Source organism: Vigna unguiculata, chromosome 9 (assembly GCF_037176805.1).
Source record: "Vigna unguiculata cultivar grain cowpea cultivar isolate G323 ecotype 2 chromosome 9, ASM3717680v1, whole genome shotgun sequence".
Classification (NCBI taxonomy): Eukaryota; Viridiplantae; Streptophyta; class Magnoliopsida; order Fabales; family Fabaceae; genus Vigna; species Vigna unguiculata.
This window is the reverse complement of record NC_140800.1, coordinates 11,558,534-11,570,389: the sequence shown is the minus strand read 5'-3', so window position 1 is coordinate 11,570,389 and position 11,856 is coordinate 11,558,534. Positions and strand designations below refer to the sequence as shown.

General features: G+C 31.1%; 1 long non-coding RNA gene across 1 annotated transcript; it reads right to left on the bottom strand.

Moving 5' to 3' along the window:
* Window positions 1-4,540: 4,540 nt before the first annotated feature.
* On the bottom strand, window positions 4,541-7,317 carry LOC114162382 (uncharacterized). The gene is made up of 5 exons (XR_003599192.2): window positions 6,737-7,317; window positions 6,559-6,614; window positions 6,101-6,258; window positions 5,515-5,566; window positions 4,541-4,739 (listed from the first exon to the last, which is right to left on the bottom strand). It is a non-coding gene; the product is annotated as an uncharacterized LOC114162382 (long non-coding RNA).
* Window positions 7,318-11,856: the final 4,539 nt, after the last annotated feature.

Below are 11,856 nucleotides of genomic sequence, written 5' to 3'. Positions count from 1 at the left end.
TGATTGGGAAATATTGACATTGTTCTTATGGTTCATTGTATTATGCTTTATTGTAGTCAAGACTGGATTGTTATTTCTTTGTAATTTTGTTTTACGTTCTTTTGTAAGTGTCTTTTGTCATCACACTGAGCTTTTTGAAATAAAATACCATGGGTTTAAATCACGAAGTACAAGTCATTCAGTATAGCCCAAAGTGGTTCTTGAAGGGTGTCATGGAAGTGAGCAAAATAAATAGAGAAGATCACAAGTCAAAATTGTTTGACTATGCAGTTGCAAATATAGTGCATCGCTAGAAGAGGTGAAAGAAAGTGAAGAGAGAGTTAATCATAGTGAGGAGATATGGTTCGTCTATGTTTTGTGGCATTGAGGGTAGCGGATCAAATACTTCCTATTTTGAAGCATTTTTTACACTCATGTTGTTTGAATCCCCCAATTCATGAATATTTCCCTAAGATAAAGGATTTGCCAAAAGAAAAAAGAATATAAATAGTATGCTGGAGCACATTTTTGATAGCCCTGTTTGACTAAAAAGGTTGTTCTGAGTTAAAAAAAGTAAAAAGAAAGAGAGAAAGAGAGAGAGAGAGAGAGAGGGAGAAGCAAAAGAGAGTTATACACGCAAACAAAAATAAACAGTGATATGTGTCTGATGCCATTTGTTTTTGTCACTGAGTTAACTCTTTGAAGAGGATAGGGCAATCAAGATTTAAAATGATGTGTGGCCATCTTTTTCTTATCCAAAAAATGATTTAAAAATATGTTTCCATTGTACCCTCTTTGAGCCAAAAAATAATAATTTGTTTCCCAAAAATACCCCTGAATAAGGATCATCAACATGTCAAGAATTGCAAGGCTATTAAAGGGACTCAATAAAGTGAAAAAAGTATTTCAATAGAAAAAGCCAAAAGTTGAAAATTCAAAGAAAATCATAAAGTAATGGCGAAAAAAAGAACTTGAGAAGGAAAAGTTAAGAATGAAGAGAACTTTAAAAGTTCAAGACCCTAGGTGATAGCCGAGGTGATAATCTTGCAAAACGATCTTTGTTACAAAATGTAAAAGCCACTAATATTTTATTTGGGCCTTTAATATCTATTTCTTTCAACACCCTTAAGCCCGAGCCACGTTACAAGCTAGTTAAAGTCCACACTGATTGAAAAATATCTGTCAGATTTTGTTCATGGGAATAACTTAGAAACAAAAATTTGGTTGATGACACATATTGAAAAAAGGAAAGAGAGAAAAGAAAAAAGGGCAAAAACTCAGTCAGTTCTTAAATTTAGTCAAAAGTTTTAAAGTGAGGCAATCCTTTTTCGATACAAGTTTTTTTGAAACATGTTACTGACACAAGATTGCATCAGCTGTGTAACACCTATCCATGGGTTCAAACATACATGAGATGTATTGTGCATCAAGAAAGGGAATGTAAGGTATACGGTGCTCTCATTCCGTGCAAAGATTTGCCTAATTCCTCGTGATTCTGATATAGAGTGTGAGCTGATAATGAGAAAAACAAATTATGAGCATGCACTGAATTTGATGACTATAAAAGCAAATAATTATAAAGACATGTGTCTTCTTAAAAAAATGAAAAAATGAAATGAAAAAATGAAATGAAAAATGAAAGAAAAATGATGATGAAAAATGAATGATTGAGGATGAAAAGAAAAGAAAAATGAAGAGACAAAGGTTCTAGGTGATTCATGCATAACATGCATTCATATTTTGTAAATTAGGATATCGTACTCTCAATTTACTTTATATATATATATATATATATATATATATATATATATATATATATATATATATATATATATATCGAGGCCCTCTACAAAGGTACTGGTCATCGATCTTTCATATTGAGGCCATCTGCAAATGCAATGGTCATTGATCTTTCATATCAAGACCCTCTGCAAAAGCAATGGTCATTGATTTTTATATGAGGCCCTCTACAAAGGTACTGGTCATCGATCTTTCATATCGAGGCCCTCTACAAATGCACTGGTCATCGATCTTTCATATCAAAACCCTTTGCAAAAGCAATGGTCATTGATTTTTATATGTTTTCATATCGAGGCCCTCTACAAAGGTATTGGTCATCGATCTTTCATATTGAGGCCCCCTGCAAATGCAATGGTCATCGATCTTTCATATCAAGAGCAAAAGCAATGGTCATTGACTTTTATATGTTTTCATATCGAGGCCCTTTAGAAAGGTACTGGTCATCGATCTTTCATATTGAGTCCCTCTGCAAATGCACTGGTCATCGATCTTTCATATCAAGACCCTCTTCGATGGAATGGTCATTGTTTTTCTTAAATGTTTTGCTTTGATATGATTTCTTTCTAGAGCCCAGATGAAATTAGTGTTTCTGTCTTTTCTTATATTTTACTTTGATGATATGAAAATGACTAATTTTTCGCATCATCTAGTAAGATCTAAGAAAAGTGGGGCAGCTGTCAACACTCAATTTCGTCCGGGCAAATCATGTTGTTTTAAAAATAAAAAATATAAAAATATAAAATATAAAATAAAATAACAGTAATAATAATAAAAATAAAATAAAATAATAAAGTAAAATAAAATTACATATATATATATATATATATATATTCAAAAATAAGTGTTACATAAAAAAAGATAAAAATAATAAATTGTTAAAAAATTAATAAATAAAAAATAAATAACAAAAGTTTTTAATTTTTTAAGCATTAAATAAATATTTTTTTTATATATGTATAATTAAAAAATATATTTTCGTGTTTTATTAATTAATAAATTCATAAATTAAAAATTAAAAATTAAAATTGAAAATAAAAACTGTGGATTGGAGGGAACAGTTTTTTTCTTCTATCCCAACTTCTTCCAATTACTGCCCACCCCATCTGCTAATTAAGTTAACACAAACACCAGGAGGTTACCACATACACACGTTAATTCATCATCAAATATCCTCTGCATTTTATTTGGTACCATGGCTATGCAACTTTTTTATTGAAATCATTGAATTCGGAATTGCAACAAAGGAGAACCAATCGGTAAACCAACAGTATTTGGAATCAAAACCAGAGTTGCAAAATAGGTATGCATTTTTCCATCTTCAAACCTTTTGAATTTTGTATGGTATTCTGAGTTGAGGCTCTTGATTGTTGATTATATGCCGGTAAAAACAATTGAAACAATTTCATATCACAAAAACACTTCTCTATTTTTCTACAATGCAAATCAATTAAATAATGAAATAGAAAGAAATAGAAAGGAGTGGATTTTCCACTGGAAAATAAAATTCAGCGGTGAACATTGTCATTCTCGGAAGTGTTAGCAGGTTTAAGTTTTTACTTCTTGCAGTACCATAGTTCATTCACGCACCCCGTCTTCTTTTATTAAAGTTAGCAGGTTTAAGTTTCTACTTCATGCACCACCACAGTTCATTCACGCACCCCCTCTTCTTTTATTAAAGTTAAATGGTTTAAGTTTTTACTTCATGCACCACCATAATTCATTCACGCACCACTGTTTAAATTAAGGTTAGCATATTTAAGTTGTTTCTTCACACACCTCCAGATTTTAGTTTATGCACGCCTACTTTTAATATTGGATTTTGCTTATTTATTTGCTTCATGCACTCCCCAATGTAATAACCCCACACCCCTACATTAAGTTTTAGTTTACTTTACGTACCTGCGTTTTCAATAAACACGCACCCCAACTCCTTTATTTTCTTCTTAGATATAATGTGTTTACTTTACTTTATGCACCTCGCGTTTTACTTTAATGCACCCCGCGTTTATTTTATGCATCCCGCGTTTTTCTTTATGTATCATGTTTTTGCGTTTTTTAAGTAAATTTTACATTTCAATCACATCATTTTCAAAAATAATAAAAATATTTTAAATTGAAATAAAAATTAAAATAATTTTCAAAAATAAGAATAAATAAAAATAAAACTTTATTTTCTTTATTCTTTCTTTTAGTGTCTAATTGACCGTTCGTGTCACATGACAGTTCTTTTAAAAATATAAAAGTATAAATTTTTTTTTGTGTCTAATCGATTGCTCGCATCGTACACTACAAAAAAATGTGTAAGTAGCGACAATTATTTTTGTATTTTACGTCATTTTTAGCTATCGTTATTTACTTAAGCGACGTTTTCCAGAAATGTCGTAATTCTTGTCGTCACAAAGTATAATGTAACGGTTTAAGATGAACCGCCGTACCAACCGTCATTTTATACTATGTATACAATGACGATTTAAAGAGGTAGATAACGTCAATTAAAGCTGACGTAATATTTTTAATAGAAAACAAAATTCAATAAAAAAATGACATTTAAAACTAATATTATTATCATTATATTATGATATTTTTAATTGTCACTATTATAATTAATTTTTAGATAAATTACGTCATTATCAATTGTCACGATTTTAATATTTAATTATTTATTATTTTTCACCTGCATCAATACTTTCATAATTTAATAAAATTTATTTTTGATAATAATTTAAAATATATAAAAATTATAATACTATAAAAAAAGAAATTAATAGACTAAATTATTTTATTATCAACATAACATAATTACACCAAAATTACAAAATATTCAATCATCCAAAAAAAAACATTAAAATTTCATAAAACAATTATAAAACTTGCAATGCTAATTCTAAATTGTTTTGCTCTCACCACTTGATCTTCATATATCGTGTGGTGATGGCATACCACTTTCCAACATTTGGTACCTACAATGAAAAAAGAATACAATTACATATGAATAAGTGAAATTCAAATAAATTAAGATATCCATACAATTAAATGCCATAATAATTAAATAAAGATGTTCTATCCTCAAACAAGGAAAAGGTGTTCTATCCTCAAAACAATTAAATAAAATAGTTAACTAAAATAATTAGTTAATCAAAGTATTCATTCAACGCAAATATAAAATAAATGTCAAAAAAGTATTTTATAAGTTTTAAGTATTTATCTTCTTAAACATCATACTTGACTAAAAAAGTAGAACAACTGTATAGACAATTACGACATTTAACATATTAAATCCTTTAAAATATAACTATTGATAAGAGTATAAAACAAATTATAAGAATGGTGTGTATATAAAAAGAATATATTCACTTTCCCACCATCAAAGTTATCATTATTTAGCTAAGAGTATCAGGTCTTCCAAATATTAAAACTAAACCCAACTCAAAAAAACTGCATTTTTAAACATTCCTATTTTTTATCTTTCCTATATCAATTTGCTTAACTTATTTTTATATAATTTAACTGTTTATAACAGTTTGGATAAGACCTTGAAATGATATACTATGAAACTGATATAAATGGAGGAGATAAACATTGGAAGAATGAGGATAATAATTTTTGACATAATTTCACAAATAACATAGTTCTATTAATCTTTCTGATAAAGTATCATCAACCACACTCAAACATTAGGAAATGAATACAATAATTGTTTATGTTTAATACACATTTTGAACATGATGAACTAACCTTGGAAATAGATGAACATGCTTCTGGATTTTTTTTCCTCCTTGTCCCTTACCTGTTTTGAGAAGACAAATGAATCAACCAGATTTTCGATTGAAAACATATTAGATTAATGAAAAGGGAAACTTGAAAGTAAACCATCTAATGTGATTGGTCCAATCCAATGAACCAAGTAATAATAATACCACACTATGATCAGATCCATATTCTAAATATTCTAAAGGGGTTATGAATGTTAGGTTTGGCTCTGTTAGATTAATGGGTCAAGTGTCATTTGACATGCTTTAAGAAAATAATATAAGTTAACCCATAAAAGACATTTGACATGTTATAGATTATAATTATTCTAAATAGGCAAATCAAGTCTTTGTCAAAGACATTTCATAATATTAGTAAGCAATCACATTGATGTTATTATTAATAATAATTTAGAAGAAATCCAATAAATAAAGGTCCAAAATGTTTCACTTATAAGCAAACCTTGGTTTAGGGTTCTATACAAATGGAAACATAACCAGATTTATTGTAAATACAATGTAAATAAGAATGATAAATACTGCAACATTTGAATGAATTACAAAATTCTCACCTCCAGGATATTTAGAGCCAAAGTCCCTCTACGTGTTTTCAGCAGTCTCATTATTAAAGCACGATCCCTTGTGACTTCAACCCATGAAATTTTATAAAGGAAACCGGTGCAAAGAATTTCTCTTTCATTCTTCATTTCTACTATTGATATAACACATTCTGCAGAACGAGGGTCAATAATATTAACCATTTTAAAATTTAAGAAAGGAACATTTTGTCTTAAACTAAGAATTCCTTTGCCAAGCTAAAATCACAGCAATGCAAAACCCAAAACTAGTCTCAAATGCTTCTCATTCTAACGAGCCAAAGTCGAAAATCGATCTCAATCTCTTCTCATTCTAATGTACCAAATCAGTAGTAAGTAAACACAATTAATGAGTCAACATTTCTGTCATGAGAGCACAGCCAGAGCCAATTAACGAACAAAGCTAACACCATTATTCAACCCTCTGTTATTACCTCTACTGTCATGAGAGCACAAGCAAAGCAAATGAAAATGAAGAACTTTTCCCTATCTGCACAAGAAAAACAAAACTGAAACGATTATCCAAAAGGCTTGATTATAAATTGGTATCATCGTTGCTTCACAAGTGCTTTCTAATTCATAAATTCATAAGCGATAGAGAGGGAAGCTCACCAGAAAAAGCAGTGTCGATGTCTACTAACAACCCACCACGATCCCCTTCATGAAAAATTGTGAATCCAAGCCCTCCTTCCTTTCCGCCATCTCATTTAGCTTCTCAACCTCGCTATCCATGCTATCACCGTCGCGAGGCGTTCGGGACTACAGGGAGAACAATTTGACGATAATGATGATCGCTCCCTCTTCGGCTCCATCCACTAATCCCCTGCCAACGCCACCCTTCTCGTCCTCTTTCCCTTCACCAACCTCCACCTTCTCCGATCTCTTCATCTCCTCACTGATGACGACGGGGTTAGGGTTTGTCAATTCATCTGCTCATAAGAACCAAATAATATTCGTTAGAAACTAATATAGATAAGTCAATGTTTAGGGTTTCGACGCGGGTGAGGTGGAGGAAGGGGCAGTATCGGTGGTGGCAGTGGAGGAGTGGTCTTAGGAAAGTGAGAGTGAACTGAATGTGAAAATCTCCAAAATGTGAATTTGGAAATGCAAGGTTTTGGAGAGAAGCATCCTGGAGGGTTGGGTGAGTCAGAAGGAGGGTTTGAGAGGAGGGGAAAAATGTGGAGGCAATGTTAAAAGTTGAAAAATTCCAAACATGACAAGTGAGAGGGAAAGTAAAAAGAAAACTATTGACATTTATTAAAAAATGGCGAATAAAAACGTCATCTTTTACTAATAAAATATGATAGTTTAAAAAATGACAGTTAAAAACGTCGTATTTTATATATAAAATGTGACAGTCTTACAATTATCGTATTATATTGTAAAATACGACGGTTTTAAATAACTGTCATATTAAAATTGTAACAATATACATGATTTTTTGTAGTGGTACGACACTTTCTTTTCAAATGCAAAAATATTAAAAATTGTTTTTGGTGTCTAATTGACCGTTCGCATGACACTTTCTTTCTTATCAATAAATAAGTTATAAAAAAATGTGTTTGATGTCTAATTGGCCGCTCGCGTCGCACGACATTCCTTTTCAAATATGTCAAAAAACAACTTTCAAAAATTAAATCATTTAATCAAACAATTTTATAAAGAATTACGTAGCCCTGATTTCTCATTTTTAATGAGAATACGTATGACCAAGGTTAATCCTTGTCGGGTCCTTTTCACTCAAAAGTATATTTGTTCAATTTATGTTCTTACTTTTGGGAAAAATAAATATTTAAAATAAACACATCTCTTTTGCAAATTTAATTAAAGGTACTGCCTTTGGACGAACGTTGTAGGGTGCTAATACCTTCCCTACGCATAACCGACTCCCGGACCCTAAATTTGGTTTTCGCGGACTTTATGTTTTTTATGGTTTTCCATAGTTTTCCAGAATAAACTATGGTGGCGACTTCTAATCTCTTTTTCCAAATCAATTTATTTTTAATTCGTCGTCCCGTCGCGATTTAGGTTGCGACAGTGGAGATGGTGGAGCTTGTGGGCAAGTGGTTCTATTGTGTCCAAGTTGCATACATGTTGAGCATTTTTTCCTTATCCCCCCTCTTGTAACCTGGGTGTCATCTTTCTTCATCTCAGATGCTTGTAATCTTCTTTTCTTCTTAGGTCTTCCAAGCAGTATACGCTTTAGTGGAGGCAAAACATTAGGGAAGGGAGTGATTTCCTAGACATCTTGACCGTTTACAGGATATATGATTGAGCAATATATTTCTTCATATGAGGACTTGGTATATTTACTTGAAAATGTGTGAGATACTTAAGAAATTGATTGATGCTTGTTTGATTAATTTGATTTTATTTAGAAGTTAAGTGAATGATAATTATATGATAATGAATGAACAATTCAATTGTGACTGAATTGAACAATTCAATTGTGAATGAATTGAACAATTCTTTTGTGAATGATTGAGAATTAATTTGTTTCTTTATTTGTTTTATTTTCGTTCCTTTAGTGTTGTACACAACAACTTCCTTTTACTATATTCCTTTTTCAAACTTTTGACTTCTGGATACATCCCTTGAAACTTGGTTTACTAAGACTGCAATTGAATTTGTTTACAAACGATTTTGGATTGATTTACCATATTATATACTTCACTTTCGATTACTATTACATAGTAGATGATTTTAGGCTCCACATTAGATTTTCTACTCTTGTTAGATGGTATATTCTCCTTTTAGAAGATGCATCATTGCATTGGACAAAAACGATAACATTATGTCATTGCTATTAGAAAAAAAAAAGATGGCTTTATTAAACCAAGAGAAGGCTAAATTATGTCAAAAACGCATAATGTACTTTTCTTGAAACTAATTAATACAAGAATTATAAAAGATATAAAAGGATGATAGGGATAAAGCAAAAACACAAATTTATATTGGTTCAAATCTCATCGATGCTACATTCATCTCAACTTTCTCCTCAATAAAAAATGGTTTCACGATAAAAAAAAAAATTGTACAAAGCAAACAACAATTACAAAAACTATACAGGATATCAACTTCAATATTATACTAGATAATAAAGAGGATTTCTGCCCAGATCTTTATCTTACCCACTTTTTGACTATTATTAATAAATATCGTTATAGAAAGAGATAAGCTTTGTTTAAACCAAGATCGGGGTTGGTTCTAAAACTTATTCACTTGAAAACTCAACTTTAAAAACTTATCTCAAATTATCAAAAACTAGAAGCAATATCACTTGAATACAATTGATACAAGATTAAGAAAAAGCAACAAAATATGATAAATAGAGAAGCAAAAAATATAAGGATTTATATTGGTTCAGATCACTAACTGATCCTACATCCAATGCCAACTTTTCCTTCAAGAAAAATTGGTTTCACTCTCAACAATAAGAGTTTGTACAATTCACTCAGCAATTACAACACTTTGCTAGAGAATATCAACCTCAGTCTTGCACTGAATATATAAGACTCTCAAGAGTTAAATTATTGACTTGTAGTGAGATAGTTATAAGTTCTGAAGAGGAAAATGATAATTTATCTGCAGAAGATTATTTGACACTCAAGTGTGCAAGAAATTAGAAAGTATTACGTATAATTGTATGATCAATGATAAAAGGATTTGAATAAGTACTCCTTATGGCAGTAGATTGTATTTATAGACTTCTTGAACTAATGGATAAATAAATATAAATATGTTAAATAAATTTCGTTACTATTTTTTTAAAAAATATAATAAATTATTATATAATTATATTTGAACTAGTAACACCAATAACTTTAAGAATGTCATTAGTTTCAAATATTTTAAATATTTTCTTTGAATATATCAGACCTAAATGTTTCAGATCGAGTAGATTCAAGTTAAAATAAATTGACATTACCTTAGAGAACAAAGTCACAAAGGTATTGAATGCTTCCAATTCAATAACAACGATTAAAAAGCCAGTCAAAAAGCTGAAAACTCTATAACTAAAAAATATTATGCAATAAAATTTTGAAGAATCCAACTCTTATAAGATAGTACCTTTAATTAAATGTGCAAAAATGTATGTGGTTTTCAAAATATTTAATTTCCCAAAAAATAAGAAAACATTGTTCAAAGAGAAACAATTTTTTATTTATTTATTTTGGGCCCGTTTACTCCTATGTATCTTCAATTACATTGGAGAATCAAGATGATGTAGTTCTTTATGAAAACAATTATTTGAGAAATGCTTTAATTTTTATTTGGTGAACCCTATAACGTCTCAATTTAAAAGAATAATTCTAACAAATAGAACGTCGTATGTTTATAGTATAAAATAGAGCACTGACAGAAAGTATATAAGAAACAACCATTACAATTATCCTAAACAATACTGGAATGGAAACCCAAAGGCACAACACAATGCCATGAACATAATCTAAACACAGATTAGATTAAACTGGAAATTTGCTCACAGAGCAAGAAAGTACAAAATAATAGTACACAAGGAGAAAGGCTCAACAATGAGCAATAAAGGATCCAAGAACCCTAACTAAACAACAGTTTCCCCGCCAACATCACGATCACCAAGAGTCTCCATGTCTGCTCACACCAAGGATTTGGTGATCATCGCAAAAAGAAAACCAAACAGAAACACAAACACAAACACAAAGAGAAAGGGTAAGCTAGAGATAAAAATAATTTTCATCATATAAGGCATGTGAAGGCAAGCAATGCACGACCCTCAAACTCAGTTATCTGAATTATGCGCTTCATATAGAATTCTAAAGGAAGTATCAACTTGTGTTGGTTTCTAAACTTTGCAGAGTCTACATACAATGGGTTATCACCCAACCACACACAAGGTTAATCTCATTCTGTCTCAGGCTCAAACACCATCCAAGACTAGGAGCTCCTGCCACTCTTACCACATAATTCATTCTACTCTATATGAGTGTGAATGATTATAAGAGTTTAGGATACCTTCCTTTATCTAGACATCTTCTATATAAAGGCGTACACTAAACACCCTATCATCAAGAGTTTCCCATGAAACTCTTTTACCAATAACATTCCACAAGTCATCTCAACATTATAATCTCATGCCAATGCACAACCAACCAACCAAGTCATGTTTCATTTCACACCAAACACATCAATTTCAGTCTCATTGCATGGCATAAAACAAACATGGTATCATATTTTATGCTATAAAAAGGTAGGCAAATCAATCAAGGAACATTTTTAGCAATTACAAGTCTCCCTGCTTGAATCTCGCTCAAGCTGGAAGTTCTTGCTCATGCGAAACAGATTCTCTTGCTCAAGTGAGCCCTTCTCGCTTTGGGGAGAGCTCGAATAATGTGCACTACAAGGTTTCAGCAAGTTCTCGCTTAAGTCAGACCTCCTCGCCTGGCTGAGATTACTTTTGCTTAAAACTGGAGGCATATCACCTAAGCGACAACTGAAGCAGAAACCTAGAGAGTTTTCTACTATTCTCTCTTAGGCGAGGGTTGCTTGCTTTGGCGAAAACAACAGGTTCCTCCCCTGTGTAAGTTTTGACATGGTTGAAATGCCAAGAAGGGGGACCAAATTGGCTAGCTAAAAAAATATGATGTCTTTTGAAGGTTTAAAATTGTTTTAGATTGAATCAATTCAATCACCAAGTTTGGATGAAAACACCTCTGGACAATACACTTTCAACCGATAAAAAACATAAATAG